The following is an 18861-nucleotide window of genomic DNA, read 5'->3' as shown; positions in this document are numbered from 1 at the left end:
CGAAGTGATGCGGTCAGAACGGAACAGGATACATATGCATAGTTAAACTGTAGAAAGTCAGTTGTTTGTAGATGACCGCAAAGAAGCAATGTCTGGTCCATGCTTGGAGTGATCTGACTGGAAGAAGACTTGCTGAAGCCTGGTTCCAAACCATGAGTCCACTTCTGGTGTAAGTAATAGCTTGATAGGTCATCTATATAGTCAGATTTATTCCTGATTTGCTCCACCTGCAAAATTAATCAGGAAATTAAGTGGTAAAATGGATCCTTTCCAAATATTTTGACTACAAGTTATTTCCCTGTACAATCAAGCTGTATGATAAAATAATGACTTCATTTTCTACATAATTTTCTCCAGAGAGATCTGGAAGTAATTTAAAGTCAGAACTCCTTCTTCCTTTAAAAAGAAAAAAAACAAAACTTTGCTTTCTGGTTCTTGTGGGGTCAAACCCCAAATTATGCCTCCAAATCCCAAAGTTTCTTTCAGGATTTTCCATTTATTCATCTTCCTCTACCTCATTGTTTCTCAATCTTGACAATTTTAAGGCATGTGGACTTCAACTCCCAGAATTCCACAGCCAGCAATGCTGGCTGTGGAATTCTGGGAGTTGAAGTCCACATGCCTTAAAATTGTAAAGGTTGAGAAACATTGCGGCTACCTGCTCTTGTATTTCAGAATAAAGTGTGAATTCACACACTGGCACCCACAAGTCAACTCATGTTGCTCTTCTAAATTGAAAATTAGGATTTTGGCAAAAACAATTTCAGCCGCTGATTTCTTGACAGTCTTTATCAACAACTGCCCTAAAATTTACTTCTTAGGTAAGGAAGACCAACCAATTTTCTGGATTCTTTGCAATCTATTTAGTTGTATGATGTATGGATGCTGTCTTCCTCTGCCCGGAGGGCATGGCTATACATGGCTATATTGTTACAAAAGCTAGTTGAAAACTACATTCTCATGATTGGCAGGGAAATCTACCAGTCAGGGACTGCACTAATCGTGTTTCAGACAGAACATCAAGCCATCATTGTAGAAAAAGCGAAGGATGGGTTGAAATCCAGAAAGGGAATTCTCAAGCAGGCTTCATTTGCAGTTTATTCTTACAGGAGCCAAGCAGCTTAAAGGCTGCAGTACAGAAAAAGCCTTAGAATACCCCCGCTTGATTCAAGAGTAAGTGGCAATCATGGACAGGAGATGCTTGTTTCCCATGTGTAAACCAGTTGGAAATGAAACTGGTTTAAGAAATCCTTTTCTGAATGTCAACTGCTTCCTCTACTGTGGCCCCAACACAGGGCTGTACAGATTGCAATTAACCTGATCCCCAACTAGAAAATGTTTCTTTTCATCCATTTCCCTCTCCCCGCCAGGAAAGCCGATCTCAATTGCTTCCCCTTCTATGGGCGGGTCTTTTGAGGACTAGTAAATCAACGGTTTTACATTTGGGTTAGAAGAAGGGGAAATTTGGCAGAAATTGACAAGTTTGCCCAGTTAAAAGAAGAAACAGACTTCAAATCAATAGACAATATTTTATTCCTTCTCTGCTGTATTTGTTTTTTAGAAAATCAGAAAGTCAAACTAGACATTTTACAGAAGAGGAGGAGGAGAAAGAGGAAGAGGAGGAGGAGGAGGAGGAGGAAAAATCTTTCATGGCAGGCAGTCCAGATTGATGGTGAATGGGGAATTTTGGGAGTTGTGTCCACACATCTTAAAATTGCCAGATTGAGAAACCCTGGCCTAGTGTGAGCATTGGTAGGCAGTTTCTCCATGTCATAAATAAAGGTAACACATAAGTGTCCTCAACTCAAGCTTGTCTCTTGAGACTACCTATCCACATCCATGGGAGCAACATGGAAGTGACTTACTATTTCCTTCTTCCATTTTTTATTGTTTTATTTTCTGGTCTAGCTTACAGCCCTGTGGTTTCTTAATAGTCACCTATCTAAGTATTTGTAACCTGACTTGATAATAATAATAATAAAGTTGGAAGGGACCTTGGAGGTCAACCCCCTGCTCAGGCAGGAAACCCTATACCATTTCAGACAAATGGCTATCCAGTCTCTTCTTAAAAACTTCATGGTTAATTGCAGTTTATGGCCCAATCACTTCTGTGCCTCCTGGACTTTGCAACCCAGATTTATTGCTGGAACAATTTTGAGTGATTATTATTATTATTTTTAAAAAAATATTTACTTATACGCAGATTTAGATCTTTGGTAAAAATGTGCATGCAACACAGGATGCAACTTATAAACATGATTTTCCTGATCAGAGTTTGATTATATGATAAGGCAATGGTTAAGATTATGGGCAAAATGTTGCTATTGTAAAGCTGCTTCTGCTTGTATTATTCTGGTTAAGAATGCAACAAAGCGTAGGACCGCATTGTGCAAATAGCAATTCAAAGAGTTTCAAATATGGTTTTTTTACTGGCCAGTAAAAAGACCAGCAAGGACCTAGTGCTGTGTTTTTTGTGGGGAAAGTTGTATTATTTAATTCTTTTTAAAGAGGTTGCAATAATGGATGTGCATACTGAGCATAAGCCACACTGACTGCTTCAGTTGAGACTGTCAAGTCAGCAACATGCTTGTTCAATTGCTGCCCAGGCTAAGTTAGGTCAATGCAACTGGTGCCTTGCATTTTTGGAGTGTTGTGATTGCAATGATTTTGACTGCATCAAAATTGTAATGTGACTTTGAAGACTTTCATGGAAATGGGGTGCAAATCATTCTTTACCTCTTTTATAAATAAAATGAGCTGAACAAAAATCATCATGTAGATTTCTGATTTGGTTTGGGCGTATATAAGACTCCTCTCTAGGGCAGTCTTCCCAAACTGTTGCAACAACCATATTATGGACTTCCAACTCCAAGAATGCTCAGCAAAGGTTTTGCTGGCAGGGGAATTCTGAAAGTTGAAATTCACATAGTTAGAAATTGGCAGATGAGAAAACTTTTGGTTTGTTAAATAGTAAAGGTGTCTAGAAAGTACGGAGTGGAGGGTCATGTTTGCTTGGTGAGGCACATTAAAATAATCTATTTTTGATTGCGATTTGGTGACAAGTATGTGTGAGGGTTAATAAAGTTCTGCACTGCAAGAGATTTCAATAGTACCACTTATTGTAGCAGAGTTCCTGGTCATCTAAAAATAATCTGTTTAAATTATATTTGAATTAATATATGGACTAATCTGCTGTTTAGGAATAATCCCTGAATACCAGATGAGAATAAAATTCAGAACTTGCGTTTGCCCCCATAAGCTACAAACTCAAAAGGATACAATAAAAAATAAAGATTTCCAGGTTCACCTTGATTCACCTTCATAATTCACCCGTACTACTGGTTGAAAAGCCCTGCACTAGGACTCCGAGGTCCCTCTCACAGTTACTACTATTGAGCAAGGTATCCCCTATACTATACCTGTACATTTGGTTTTTCTTGCCTAAATGTAGAATCTTACTTTTTCAACATTGAATTTCATTTTGTTAGCGTCAGGGCTTTTTTTCTCATAGAACGCCCAGAACGGAGTTCCGGCACTTTTTTTGGATGGAACCTTGTAGGGTAAGCAAGGCAGGTTGTATAACATGTGTGAGTTCTGGCACCTTTTTTTTTTTTTTAGAAAAAAAGCACTGGATAGCGCCCAGTGTTCAAATCTGTCCAGATCATCCTGTATCCTAAGCCTGTCTTGTGGAGTGTTGGCTATTCCTGCCAGCTTAGTGTCGTCTGCAAATTTGATGATTTCCCCATCTATCCCCTCGTCCAAATCATTGATGAAGATGTTGAAGAGCACTGGGCCCAGAACAGAGCCCTGGGGCACCCCACTACACACTTCCCTCCATGTAGATGCAGTTCCATTGAGGACCACACGCTGAGTACGGCCAGTCAGCCAGTTACGGATCCATCTGGTGGTGATGCTGTCTAACACACATTTTTCTATCTTATCAAGTAGTAGGTTGTGATCTACTTTATCAAATGCCTTACTGAAGTTCAAGTAAATTATATCTACAGCATTCCTCTGGTCCACTAATTTTGTCACTTGGTCAAAGAATGCAATAAGATTTGTCTGGCATGATCTGTTTTTGACAAACCCATGTTGGCTTTTAGTAATGACTTTGTTTGCCTCTAGGTGTTCGCTGATTCGTTGTTTGATTATCTTTTCCAGAAACTTCCCGGATATTGAGGTCAGGCTGATAGGTCTGCAATTTCCTGGGTCCATTTTTTTTCCTTTTTTGAAGATGGGAACTACATCAGCTCTTTTCCAGTCCTCCAGTAGTTCCTCAGTGCTCCAGGATCTTTGGAAAATATAGTTCAGTGGTTCTGAGATCACATCTGCCAGTTCCTTCAGAACCCTGGGGTGTAATCCATCTGGTCCTGGTGATTTGAACTCGTCTAGGCTGGACAGGTGCTCACTTACCATTTTCTTGCCTATCTTAACTTGCGTTTCTATTCTGTTTTTTATGGCACTATTTTTGGTTGGTTGGTCTGTTTTTTCCTTTTGTGTAAAGGCAGATGCAAAAAAATGAGTTAAATAGTTTTATTTATTTATTTATTTATGAGACTTATATACCGCTTTAAGTGCAAGCACTCTCTAAGCGGTGTACACCAGTAAACAATGTATATATATATTTACATTGCCCCCAACAATCTGGGTCCTCATTTTACCTTCCCCGGAAGGATGGAAGGCTGAGTCAACCTTGAGCCGGTGAGATTTGAACCGCTGACCTGCTGAACACAGTCAGCTAAAGTGGCCTGCAGTACTGCATTCTAAATGCTGCGCCACCTCCGCTCAGCAGTTCTGCTTTCTCCCTGTTGCTTGACCCTGCCTAGCTTTAGTTCAAAGTCAGCCAAGGTGAATGAGATGCTGTCACATCTGGTAGTATGCAAAGCCCAATCTTTAAGATTAGAAAAATAGCACATATTCAGAATTAAGCAGACTCATCCTGTTCTTTTCTTTTTTATATGGCTAGTCCCCGAGAGGAACTATTATTGCTGTTGGTAACCTAGGAGCATATTTTAAATGTGATTGTTCCCACTGTCCTTTGAAGTAACCCAGTCCTAGCCTCTACAACTTAATTCTGCTGCATTTGTAGAATAGATTTGTTTCCAGAAATCTGCTTTATCTAGGTTTGTTTCTAATTGCTTTGTTTCTTGATAAACTGTAGCACTTGGACCAATGAAGAAATCTCACTCATTCTGCTTCCCACAAAACAAAAGTGACAGATCACTCCTGAAAAAAGGTATTAGAGAAGAGATTTCATTGGGGGATCATAGCAATTCCCACTGCATGAAAAGAGCCATTAAAACATTTTTTTAATAAACAGGAAGAATGTTCTTTTAAATGGATTAGGCTTCTATTTGGGCAAATATGTTGATTTTTTTTCAATTGCACAACTCTTCATGACCTGCACAATTTTAAATCTTGACTGTTCCCAGGTAAAGGCGTCCATGTGGCCTTCTGTCGATGGCTTCCTTTTTGAAGTATAGCATCATCAACTGCCAGTCCAAACTGGAAATTTCATTTTAAAACTCCAAAAATGAGTCAATATTACTATAATATTACTACAAACGTTGCTATAAATAAGTTGTTAGCCTATAAGAGGAAGAGTATCAATCCAGTAACAACAAAACAAATAGTTTGAATAAGTTTACTAGAGGCTGAAAAATCCTAAAAAAGCTTTACTAAGTAGAGAAATTGCTCAAGAGAACTTTTAAGGGATGTCAAAAGTCTGCATAAGAGGATGAAAAATGTTTTATTTCACAGGATATCAGTCCTTCTACCTCTCACCACCAGATGTCGCATTTACTCCCATGAAAACTTACTGACTGGCTTTATTGAAGAAATTCATGAAAATTATTATAAAATTAGAAGTTAACCCTATAATTTGCCTGCCTCAGCATACTCGTGGAAACAGTTCAGAAAATCACTGCCGATTATTTATGCTTGAAGCAGTTTGTTGGAGATAAAGAAATATAGATATACAGACATACCAATGCTTTTATTGAAATAAGTCTTATTGAACTCTGTAGGGTTGACTTTTGAGTGGATCTAAGATTATATTGATACTTTCATCTTTAAAGTTTCTTTTCTGACTGACTGGCTGACTGACTGAATTATTAATTATTTATGCCATATGCAAATCCGTGGATTACATTTTCATCTGAAGGACTTCACTTATCTGAAATAGTTGCTTGGCTGGGTCCAAATAAAAGCAGAAAGTAGAAATGGGTGATGGTGACAATTTGTCAAAAGGAGGAAAGGCAACTCATGAAGTCCTATGGTTAGCTGCTCTAGAGTCGCTGTGAGATGGGCAGAATATATATTAAATAAACAAATAAATGAAGTCGGGTTTTGCAGTGTGAAGTTGTCCTGAGTATATATGAATCATGGGAAGTGTTTGACTTGAGTTGAAAACAAGGAGACATTTGCAAAAGACTCAGGCAGATAGCTTCTAATTCACATAAGGATAGGCGGTTAGGGGGTGAGGTAAAGACTTGCAAGATTATGTTATTCTAGCCAAAATTAATAACATTAGTTTTAACCATGTGGAGTTAATTTCTTGGTAAGGTCTACATAGTGGGGCTGACTCACATGAAGCATAATCAGGGGTGTTCCAGAAGAGGAGATCAAAATCAGGAAGATAGCAAATGGGACATTACAAGGCAAGTTTTGCTATTTTTATATATAGTGTGTGTTGATGTTGCATTGTTGTTGTTGTTAATTGCGAAGTCGTGTCCGACCCATCGCGACCCCATGGACAACGTTCCTCCAGGTCTTCCTGTCCTCTATCATCTTCCGGAGTCCATTTAAGTTCATGCCTACTGCTTTGGTGACTCCATCCAGCCATCTCATTCTCTGTCGTCCCATTCTTCTATTGCCCTCAATCTTTCCCCGCATTAGGCCCTTCTCCAGTGAGTCCTTCCTTCTCATTAGGTGGCCAAAGTATTTGAGTTTCAGCTTCAGGATCTGGCCTTCTAAAGAGCAGTCGGGGTTGATCTCTTCTAGGACTGACCGGTTTGAGCGCCTTGCAGTCCAAGGGACTCGCAGGAGTTTTCTCCAGCACCATAGTTCAAAGGCCTCAATTCTTTGGCGCTCAGCCTTTCTTATGGTCCAACTTTCACATCCATACATTGCAACTGGGAAAACCATGGCCTTGACTACACACATTTTTGATGGCAGGGTGATGTCTCTGCTTTGATGTTGCATAGACATTGTAAATACAGGAGTACTTGATGCTCTCTGACCTTGGTTGTTTTCTTGCAGATATTTCATTACCCAAACTAGGTAACATCATCAGTGCCAGTAAGGAGTGCCGTTTGCTATCAATTTATATTCCAGTGGCTTGCCTGTCAGTGTTGGTGGGGGTGGTCTTAGAGATTCTTTGGTTACATGTTTGCTATTGGCTTCTTTGGCAGTTTCTTGATTGGGGTATTGCTTACTAGATTGTTGATTTGATGTTAACCTTGGAGTTAATCTGTGCTGATCTGGGTGCTGACTGATGGTGGAGAGCTGCTTGGGTCTTTTGTTCCTTTTGGGGCTGGGTGATAGTCTCTTTTGCATAGTCTATAGATGTTGTTTGTGGCTAGGTGGCTATTGATGGCTAATTTATCTCTCAGACTTCTTTTGGTTGATTTCAGATTTAGAAGTCATAAAGTGCAGACCTCTATAAGTCATTTTGTTACAAAAATTCAGAAAGCCACTAAGAAATGACTGCAAACTAGAAAATGCAAGCCTTTTTTATAGTGAATTCAAAATTCAGTCTTTGCACCTCTTTTTCCCATAGGGCCAGTGCTTTTTTTGTAAAAAAAAAAAAAAAAGGGTGCCGGAACTCACACATGTCATACAACGCGCCTTGCCTACCCTACAAGGTTCCATCCAAAAAAGGTGCCGGAACTCTGTTCTGGGCGTTCTATGACAAAAAAAGCCCTGCATAAGGACATAAGTTCAAGGTGTCCCACTTGTACATGGGAAGAAAGATTTTGACCTCTTCCTTGTTACTGCTGTGGTCCAGTGAAGTGTTTGGATTGCTGACTTTTGACCTTGTCAGGTTTAACTCTCACACTATATGCATATTTTTCCTCCTTTCAAGGACAGTGCAATACAATTTGAAGCAATAACCTATGAACTCGTACAACTTTAAAATGACAAATTTACTTGATTCCAGTTGGGATCATAGGGATATATGTTAATGCTTCTCCCCAAACCATGTTTCTGATTCTAGGGCAGGATGCACAATCTATCCAGACCAAAGTGGTGGGTGGGTATTTCCAGGGGGACATAAACTGCATGTTATTCATCCTTTAAAAATGTAATTAAAATTAAAGGCAACTGATACAATTAACTTTACTCCCTCAAAAAATGCAATTTGATGGGGCATTTTGGAATGCCTTGTTCAAGGTTATCAAGGGTCATGTGTAGCTCCTCAGATTGTTCACCTTTATTCTAGGCCAATGATGGCAAACCTTTTAGAGACCGAGTGCCCAAACTGCAACCCAAAACCCTCTTATGCATCGTTGGGTGCTGGGTGGGTGTAGCCCATTGGCTAGGTGTGGCCCATTGGGTGGCCGTGGCTATGGTGGTAACTGGGTGGGACTAAAAAGTTCAATCAATCAATTCCAACTTTGCAAGATCTTTTTTTCCCGCGAGAAGTTGAAATTGACTGATTGAACCTTTTTTTTTTTTTTTGCACACGGTGGTGGAGGTCTAAAGCAAAAAGGTTTTATAAAACCCAGCTGAAGGCCTAGGATTGGGGCAATGGCGCACGTGCCTACAGAGAGGGCTCTGAGTGCCGCCTCTGGCACCCGTGCCATAGGTTCGCCACCACTGTTCTAAGCCAAAGTGAAGCTGGGTGATTTCTCAGATCATACCATTTAATAAGATCAGGCTTTTTTCTTTTTCTTCAGGCTCTGAAAATGAAAGGTTGAGAGTCAAATGCTGCAATCTCTCTGTCTTTCCTTCGTACAGACACACTCACACAGAATATGTCTCATTAGATCTGCTGTGAAAATTGCCCTCTAAATAGCCATGATTTGGCATTGCTGTGTGCCAGCCAGTGAACAATAAGAGTGCAGATGGCAGAGGATGAAGAGTGCTGATGAAACAACGCTGGTGAATTCAAGGTTATTTCCTGGCCTACTTTATGTTCTTCTCCCATTCTTGGCCATGGCCCCATCCTAGGCCTTGTCCCCTGCTGGGAATCAGAACCAAGTCAGCTGGTTTCCAGGACAAGAGAGTCCACGAGACAAAGGCAGATGGCAGGAGGCGCCAACCTCAGGCCCTGCCCCAGACTGAACTTTGCGATCAGGAATCCAATGGAACATGAGTCACTATCCCTCATTCTCTTCCCCCAACCCACAAAGAGCAAGCAGGGCTCAAGAGAAAGGAGTATGGAGCAAGTTGGACAACATTCAATGTATATTCTGCATCCCAGTCTTACTACCCTCTCAACCCCTATTTCACCCTCAATTTCTCCCGTCTGTCCTTTATTCTTGGTCCGTAACAGTGACTAATGTGTTTTATGAGACTGAGCTTCAGAGCAGCAGTGTGGGTCTGAGCCACTTTACTAAGCCAAGTCCACATCTTTAGCTCTTGACTCAGAAAAACAGAACTGCAATTACTGTTTCAAATATTTGTTCAAGTTCTTCAGCTTTTTGAGCCAGTCCACTACTTAGCTGAAGTCATGACTCCTCTAATAGGCAATTCATGTCCAAGAGGGCATAATAATGCCTTATTTGTGGGCTCTTTGTACTGCTTGCTCTAATGTGTTCAGTCTATATTTCATACAGAAAAATAGTTTCTGGCTTTAGCTGATAGAAATTAACCTTCTCTTGATAATAGTGGATGGACAAGAGTTGCATTACAGATCAATAATAGGAACACTTTGAATAAGAACCTCCTCCTCCTTCTCTCCCTCCTCCCAATGACTCTGATTCAAAATAAAAAAACATTGAAAAACAATACAACACAATGATGAATAAGAATAACAGATATCAATATAGCAAAATTACCGAGGAGCAAAGACCAGCCAACACAATCTAAAATGGAGCTTCACACTCACCCTCACCAAAGGCCTGGTGAAGAGCTTGGTATTCATTGCTCTTCTAAACAATAACAGAATAGGAGCCGTCTGGCTCTCGGGAACCTCATTCCAGAAAGCATACACTGCTAAAAAGAATTCCAGGGACTCAATAGGTGGCATTGTTTAATTGAAGAAGCCCAGAGCTTACCAACCCTGCATATTGAATCAGCTGAGCAGATACTATGGGAGATAGATGGTCCCTCAAATAACCAGGCTCTACATCATGTAGTGCTTTATAGGTGATGACCAGTGCCTTGAATCTCGTGAAGCAGAAATGTTTATATGGGTATACCAAAACAGGCCCATCACTACCCATGCCATTAGATTCTGTACCAGGTGGAAGTTCCAGAAGATTTTTAAGGGCAACCTGATGTAGAATCTGTTGTAGTAGTGGAGCCATGAATAGAACAGAACATGAGTGACTGAACGGCCTAGTGGTCTAGAAAGGGGTGCAAGTGGTACAACAGATGAATTTGTACAAAGACATTCCTGGCCATAGTTGCTACCTGCTTACTGAGCAGGAACAGTGAGTCCAGGAAAAAAATCCCAAATTATGAATTTGAATGGGGAAACGTTATCCCATCCAAGATTAAAGATGAAATATTCTAAGATCTTAGTGGCCTTAAGAACCAGAGCCAATTTAATATTGGTAGGATTGAATTGAAGACAATTCTTTTCCATTCAAACCCACAAAACCATAATAAATGTGAACATCACTGATTTGCATGCATTGTTCTTTTTTGTTTTCTGATTATAATATCCTTTCATTGGTAAGGAAAAATAAATTTGGTTTCCTTAAAATCCTTTATTGCATACTAACTACCAGATCCCATGAGTCATTCCAACATGACTAGCTTGGGAGGCCCTTCGTGCGATGGTTGGTAATTGAAAATAAAGTGGAGCAAAACTCCTAATTTTGGGTGGCAATCTGATAAATTCACACAACACTGGAGGATTTAAATAAATAGAACTTATCTTTTGATTACCAGAACAATTTTGATTATACAATGTGATTTCATTTAAACAATAGCACAATTGATGAAAACCAGACAGAGCCTTAACTAAATCATTACGAAGTAGGTTTAGTCATAAATAATTCCTGATTTGCTCTCTAGACCCAGGACACAGGGGATCAATCATTATTCATAACTGGGGAAAGTATGGTAATAGTCTCTCTTCCCAAGGAAGGTAGCTTTCAATTATCCCCACCATTTTTTTTAGGACTTAAAACTGAAAATCTTCTCTGAAATAGACCCAGCATGGAGGGCTTGCTTGTCAACATTCAGGCAGAGGGGACAGATATGTTCTCTCTTACTACCTTTTTTCTGCAATGTTTTCCAAACATATTTTGAAACTCAGCATCTCAAGCAAGCAGTTCATGAGGTTTTGTTTTTGTATTGTTTTTATTTACAATTCTCTGCCTGTGGTTGCTGCCTTTATTAATTACAGAAGCAGCCCAGAAATGGATAGGATATGCATTTCATTAAATAAAAATAGAGGCAAATAAATACGAATATTCTCATTCCACTTATCAGGAGAATTCTTAGTGTATCTAGGAGTAATTTCTCAGTGCTGTTACACCAAAATGCAAAATTTTACTTTATATTTCAGGATTTTCAACTTTTGGTAATAAATATCACATTCACGAAAAGGCAAAGGTCAAGTGTGCAGATGGGGCCTGGGAAGCTTATCTTTGTTCTAAGTAAGTATTATGTTGAAAAACAAAGCTTTGCTTTGTAAATTAAGTTCTGCTATGGTAGTATTAGAGGTATGTACATTTGGGGTGGGTGTTGATGTGCAAATAGACAAATTAAAATGTTAGTCTGCAGATTCCTGTTGTCTTCAAGAAATTTGAACGATCCTGTGGAAACAGAGTAAATAGGAAGTAAAAACAAAGCTTCAGTTTGGTCTATAGTGTCCCCTCCATATTATTAACCTTCCTCAGACTGTCACACAGCACAGAATATTCCTCCAGTATACTGCACCTCTAGCCAGCTCAGTATGCTATTGTAAGGGTCAGCAGCTACCAAAGAACTTGAGGTTCCAAGAGGGCAAATCAAAAGACTCAAGAGGAGGCTTCCAAGAGAAACAGAACTTTATTTGGCCAAGTGAAGTTGCTGGTGGAACACTATCTGAAACACTGGCAGCTGCATTCAGAAGTGCCACCCACTGGTCAGTTAGGCATTTCTTTATATAGGTAGGCAATAAGCAATCATAAAGTTACACATAATATCAGCCAATCACATTTCATTCCCTTCCCGCTCTTTTCATTATCTCTGGGTCTGTGTACATATTCTTCCTACCTTCACAAAATGGCGTCCCTAACGCAAGCACAGTTTACAGAAGCAAAATGGCGGTAATTAGGCTAACAACAAGAATACCCTTTTGTATAATCCCTATACTATAAAGCTTCACTTGTTCTATGCAATGTTTATTATTCTAAGCAATGATTTAACTGTGGTTTCTTGAATAAATCACAATTGGCGAAACTCACATAATATTCTAAGCCTATAATCTACATAGCATTATGATTGAGGTCTTGCAACATGCTAATTAAAAACCAAACACGATGGGGTAGTATTTTATGAAGCTGAATAGTGATTATAAGAAATATGAATATGTATGTGAGAAATGCATGCAAAAGATTCCAATCCTTTTTATTTGGAATACAAATGCAACAATTTATCTTGGGCTGCATTGCAAAAAGTGTGAGGCTCACAATTTTTTAAAAAATACACGGTGATTATGATTTCATCATACCTAATAAGAGGTTTTCAAAAGGAGAAGAGAGCTTGTTGTTGTTAATTGCAAAGTTGTGTCTGACCCATCGCAACCCCATGGACAATGTTCCTCCAGGTCTTTCTGTCCTCTACCATCTTCTGGAGTCCATTTAAGTTCACACCTACTGTTTCAGTGACTCCATCCAGCCACCTCATTCTCTGTCGTCCCCTTCTTCTATTGCCCTCAATCTTTCCCAGCATTAGGCCCTTCTCCAGTGAGTCCTTCCTTCTCATTAGGTGGCCAAAGTATTTGAGTTTCAACTTCAGGATCTGGCCTTCTAAAGAGCAGTTGGGGTTGATCTCTTCTAGGACTGACCGGTTTGAACGCCTTGCAGTCCAAGGGACTCGCAGGAGTCTTCTCCAGCACCATAGTTCAAAGGCCTCAATTCTTTGGCGCTCAGCCTTTCTTATGGTCCAACTTTCACAGCCATACATTGCAACTGGGAAAACCATGGCCTGGACTATACGCACTTTTGTTGGCAGGGTGATGTCTCTGCTTTTTAGAATGCTGTCTAGATTTGCCATAGCTTTCCTCCCCAGGAGCAAGCGTCTTTTAATTTCTTGGCTGCAGTCCCCATCTGAGGTGATCTTGGAGCCCAGAAAAATAAAATCTGTCACTACCTCCATTTCTTCCCCATCTATTTGCCAGGAATTGAGAGGGCCGGATGCCATGATTTTGGTTTTCTTAATGTTGAGTTTCAAGCCAACTTTTGCACTCTCCTTCTTCACCCGCATCAAGAGGCTCTTTAGTTCCTCTTCACTTTCTGCCATTAGAGTGGTATCATCTGCATATCTTAGGTTGTTGATATTTCTCCCGGCAATCTTAATTCCAACTTTTGATTAATCTATCCCTGCCTTTCTCATGATGTGCTCTGCATATAAGTTAAATAGGCAGGGCGACAGTATACAGCCTTGCCGGACTCCTTTCCCAATTTTGAACCAATCAGTGGTTCCGTGTCCAGTTCTCACTGTTGCTTCTTGACCTGCATATAGGTTTGTCAAGAGACAAATAAGATGGTCTAGTACTCCCATCTCTTTAAGAACTTGCCACAATTTGTTGTGATCCACACAATCAAAGGCTTTAGCATAGTCAATGAAGCAGAAGTAGACGTTTTTCTGGAACTCCCTAGCTTTCTCCATGATCCAGCATATGTTGGCAATATGATCTCTAGTTTCTCTGCCTCTTCGAAATCCTGCCTGTACTTCTGGTAGCTCTCGATCCACATACTGCTGGAATCTAGCTTGCAGGATTTTAAGCATAACTTTACTAGCATGTGAAATGAGTGCAACGGTGCGATAGTTTGAACATTCTTTGGCATTGCCTTTTTTTGGAATTGGAATGTAAACTGACCTTTTCCAATCCTGTGGCCACTGTTGAGTTTTCCAAATTTGCTGGCAAATTGAGTGTAGCACTTTTACTGCATCGTCTTTTAAGATTTTGAATAGCTCAGCTGGAATATTGTCACCTCCACTAGCTTTGTTGTTGCTCAGATTTCCTATGGCCCATTTCACTTCACATTCTAGGATGTCTGGCTCGAGGTCAGTGACTACCCATTGTGGTTATCTGGAATGTTAAGCTCGTTCTTGTATAGTTCTTCTGTGTAGTTTTGCCACCTCTTCTTAATCTCTTCTGCCTCTGTTAGGTCCCTGCCATTTTGGTCCTTTATCATGCCCATTTTTGCATGAAACGTTCCCTTCATATCTCCAATTTTCTTGAAGAGATCTCTGGTCCTCCCTATTCTGTTGTTTTCTCCTATTTCTTTGCCCTGTTCATTTAAGAAGGTATTCTTATCTCTTCTAGCTATTCTCTGGAATTCTGCATTCAATTGGGTGTATCTTTCTCTTTCTCTTTTGCCTTTCGCTTCCCTTCTTTCCTCAGCCATTTGGAAAGCTTCCTCAGACAGCCATTTTGCTTTCTTGCATTTCTTTTTCTTTGGGATGGTTTTAGTTGCTACCTCTTGTACAATGTTGCGAACTTCCATCCATAGTTCTTCAGGCACTCTGTCTCTCAGATCTAATTCCTTAAATCTATTTGTCACCTCTACTGTATATTCATCAGAATATGATTTAGTTCATAGCTGAGTGGCCTAGTGCTTTTCCCTACTTTCTTCAATTTAAGCCTAAATTTTGCAATGAGAAGCTCATGATCTGAGCCACAGTCAGCTTCTGGTCTTGTTTTTACTGACTGTGTAGAGCTTCTCCATCTTTGGCTGCAGAGCACATAGTCAATCTGATTTCTATGTTGACCGTCTGGTGATGTCCATGTGTAGAGCCATCTCTTGGGTTGTTGGAAAAGAGTGTTTGTTATGACCATCGTATTCTCTTGACAAAATTCTATCAGCCTGTGCCCTGCTTCATTTTGTACTCCAAGGCCAAACTTGCCTGTTATTCCGATTATCTTTTGGCTTCCTACTTTAGCATTCCAATCCCCCATGATGATAAGGACATCATTTTTTGGTGTTAATTCTATAAGGTGCTGTAGGGCTTCACAGAACCAGTCAATTTCAACCTCTTCAGCACCAGTGGTTGGGGCATAGATTTGGACTACTGTGATATTGAATGGTTTGCCTTGGATTCGAACTGAGATCATTCTGTCATTTTGGGGATTGTATCCCAGTATTGCTTTTCCTATTCTTTTATTGACTATGAAGGCTACTCCATTTCTTCTGAGGGATTTTTGTCCGCAGTAGTATACCTGATGATCATCTGAGTTAAATTCACCCATTCCTGTCCATTTTAGTTCACTGATTCCGAAGATGGTGATGTTCAGTTTTGTCATCTCTTGTTTCACTACGTCTAGCTTGCCTTGATTCATGTATCTTACATTCCAGGTTCCTATGGAGAAAAGATCTTTACAGCATCGGGCTTTCCTTTCACCATCAGATATATCCACAGCTGAGTGTCCTTTCAGCTTTGGCCCAGTCGCTTCATTCTTTCTGGCGCTACTAGTACTAGCCCTCTGCTCTTCCCTAGTAGCATATTGGACACCTTCCGACCTGAGGGGCTCATCTTCCAGCATCATATCTTTTTGCCTTTTAGTTCTGTCCATGGGGTTTTCATGGCAAAGATACTGGAGTGGTTTGCCATTTCCTTCTCCAGTGGATCACATTTTGTCAGAACTCTCTGCTATGATCTGTCCATCTTGGGTGGCCCTGCATGGCATAGCTCATAGCTTCATTGAGTTACGCAAGCCCCTTCGCCATGACAAGGCAGTAATCCATAAAGGATGCACTCTAGGAGCCAGACTGAGCCCTCCATCTGCCCCAATGGATGTGTAGCAATGGGGAGGATGCTCAGTGGAAGGAAGTCCATTCTCTAGGCAAGGAAGCCACAGATCCTCTGAAACAAAGAGGATTTCCATGAGAATATCTCATTTCTCTGAAATCTCATTTTCCTGAAATCTTTGAATCTACATATATGTGCAATCATATACCCACACAGAGAGAGGGAATCAGAAAAGGCCCCAATAACAAGTGAAAAAGTATAATGAAATCATTGTAATGAACATGAGAAGCACCTAAGTTGTGTATCCATAATCCTACCTATGATCCAGCCAGCCAGTCAGCCTTTTTATTTATTCATTTATCTATTTATCCATTTACTGTTTCAGGATATGTCTATGTCATAATATTAAGGCAATTTCATATGGACATTCAGTATGGATCTTAATATTAGGATTTATCAACCAATGAAACCTTGATTTAACAGACTTCTATGCAACACACTTTGCATGGGCAGGCGCAGAACAACTTTCTGTCTTTTACAAAATGTCCATTACATTTCTGTAAGTTATTTAAAGAAGACATGGCACAATAGGCACAATGACATCATTTGCATAACAAGCTATCTCTGTGACATACTTTCTGATTCAATGGACATTGATGAATAATGGATCTCCCTCCCTCCCAATTAGTTTGTTAAAACAAGGTCTCAGTGTCTAAGTGATTCATGATGTTTCCTTGAAAGAAGCAATAGAAATACTATAGATCAGCTCTGGAAAAGCAGGAGATTATATATTTATTCTGTTAAATAATACTTCTTTTAAAATAAAGGCATGTTGTGTCCTTTATTTGTCCTTTCTGGGTTTTTTTATTGTCTGAAACTTGGACAAATACTTATTGTCCCAACACAGAGCAGGTGTGGCATGATAAAAAATATATATTCTTCCTCCTAATGCAGCATGTTCAGTAAAAAAAAGGCTCCAGGATTACACAGGAAAGCCCAAATCTTGTTTATAAGAACTGTCACTTCTTTACAGAAGGAGTTTTTGAAACTCCCCCTTCTCCTCAAAATCTTAGGCTCCTGTAGAATCCTGGAGGAAATGCAGACATGTAACTTGATGCTGTATGGGCCAAGGACAAATGTGATTAGAAATTAACTTTCCTATTGCATGTTGTTGGAGAAGATGCACTTGAGGTTTAGAGAAATTGTCAATATACAAATCGTGAAACATTTTATATGCTTCATGTTGAACCTTTCAAAAAAGAAAATAAAAACTAATACCATGTAATATAAAGTAAGAAAAAAGAAAAAGAAAAAAATCAAAGAGACAGCTAAAAGTGCAAAAAAGGGGACCAAAGGAAAAGAAAAACAGAAAAAAAGATACAAAAATGTGGCTTCCGACATCCTTCACAGCATTTCTAAGTATAATTATATTTTAATCTCTCACTCTAAAGCAGGCATGTCAAACTCGCGATGTCACGTGACGTCGCGCAACGTATCAGGCCGATTTTGCTATTGCCGGCAATGGGATGGGTGCGGCTTCCACGTGACATGTCTGGCCTGCGGGCCAGCAGTTTGACACCCCTGCTCTAAAGTTACATAATAGAGCTCTTCTTTCTATTATCTACCCTGTCTAATCACCGAAGCCATAACTCACAAGTTCAATGAAATATTAATATTTCATGAATGCTCTGATGACAAAATTTGAAAAGTACTTCTCACCAAGATACATTGAGACATTTGAAAATCAAGGCATAGTAAAAGTGAGTGAAACTGTTGGTCACTCTGAGGTTCTTATGTCTAGAAATTACATACTGTAGTGCTTAACAGTTTTTCCTACAACGTAATCTGTGACTTGAACTTACATATCCTCGGAAGGAAGAATTTTACTTAATTCTGAAGCATTGATCGATTTCCACCTTGAATAGTGTGTCCTACCTCTGCACCACAAGAAGGATTCAGACAAGAACAGGGAGGGATGACGAGCATGATCAGGGAACCTGGAATGAAATCTCATGAAAACAGATTGAAGGAATTGAGAATGTTTAGCCTTGAGAAGGGGAGTGCTGTGATCAGACTCTTCAAATAACTGAACAGATGCCACACAAAAGGTCCCAACATTTTCTATCATCTCAAAATGTGGGACATGGAATAATAGTTTTAAGTTACAGAAAGACAGGCCCCAACCAGCGGTGGGATTCAACCGATTAGTACCACTTTGGCAGAACCGGTAGCTAATTTTTTGTTGCCCAGGCCCAGAATGGACTTCCAGAAGCGGCATCCACACAGAGAACCAGTTGTTCACATATTTGAATCCCAACACTGGTCCCAGCTGAATACAGGTAGTCCTCGACTTACGGCCACAACTGAGCTCCCAGTGTTTGTTGCTAAGCGAGACAGTTGTTAAGTGAATTTTGCCCCATTTTACAACCTTTCTTGCCACAGATGTTAAGTGAGTCACTGCGGTATTATGTTAGCAATGACATTGTTAAGTGAATCTGGCTTCCTCATTGACTTTGCTAGTCAGAAGGCCGCAAAAGATGATTCCATGATCCCCGGACACTGCAACTGTCATAAATACAAGCCAGTTGCCGAGCATCTGAATTTTGATCCTGTGTAAGTGCAAAAAAAGGGCCACAAGTCACTTTTTTTCAGGGCCATTGTAACTTTGAACGGTCACTAAGTGAGCTGTAGTAAGTTGAAGACTACCTGTATTACAAAAACTTCCTAATGATAAGAGAAGTTTTGATTGTGAAACCAATTACTAAGAGAGTTGATGGGGTC

Source organism: Crotalus tigris, unplaced genomic scaffold, assembly GCF_016545835.1.
Source record: "Crotalus tigris isolate CLP2741 ecotype Arizona unplaced genomic scaffold, ASM1654583v1 scf7180000017764.6130737, whole genome shotgun sequence".
In the NCBI taxonomy this organism is placed as follows: Eukaryota; Metazoa; Chordata; class Lepidosauria; order Squamata; family Viperidae; genus Crotalus; species Crotalus tigris.
This window is presented reverse-complemented; position numbering follows the sequence as displayed.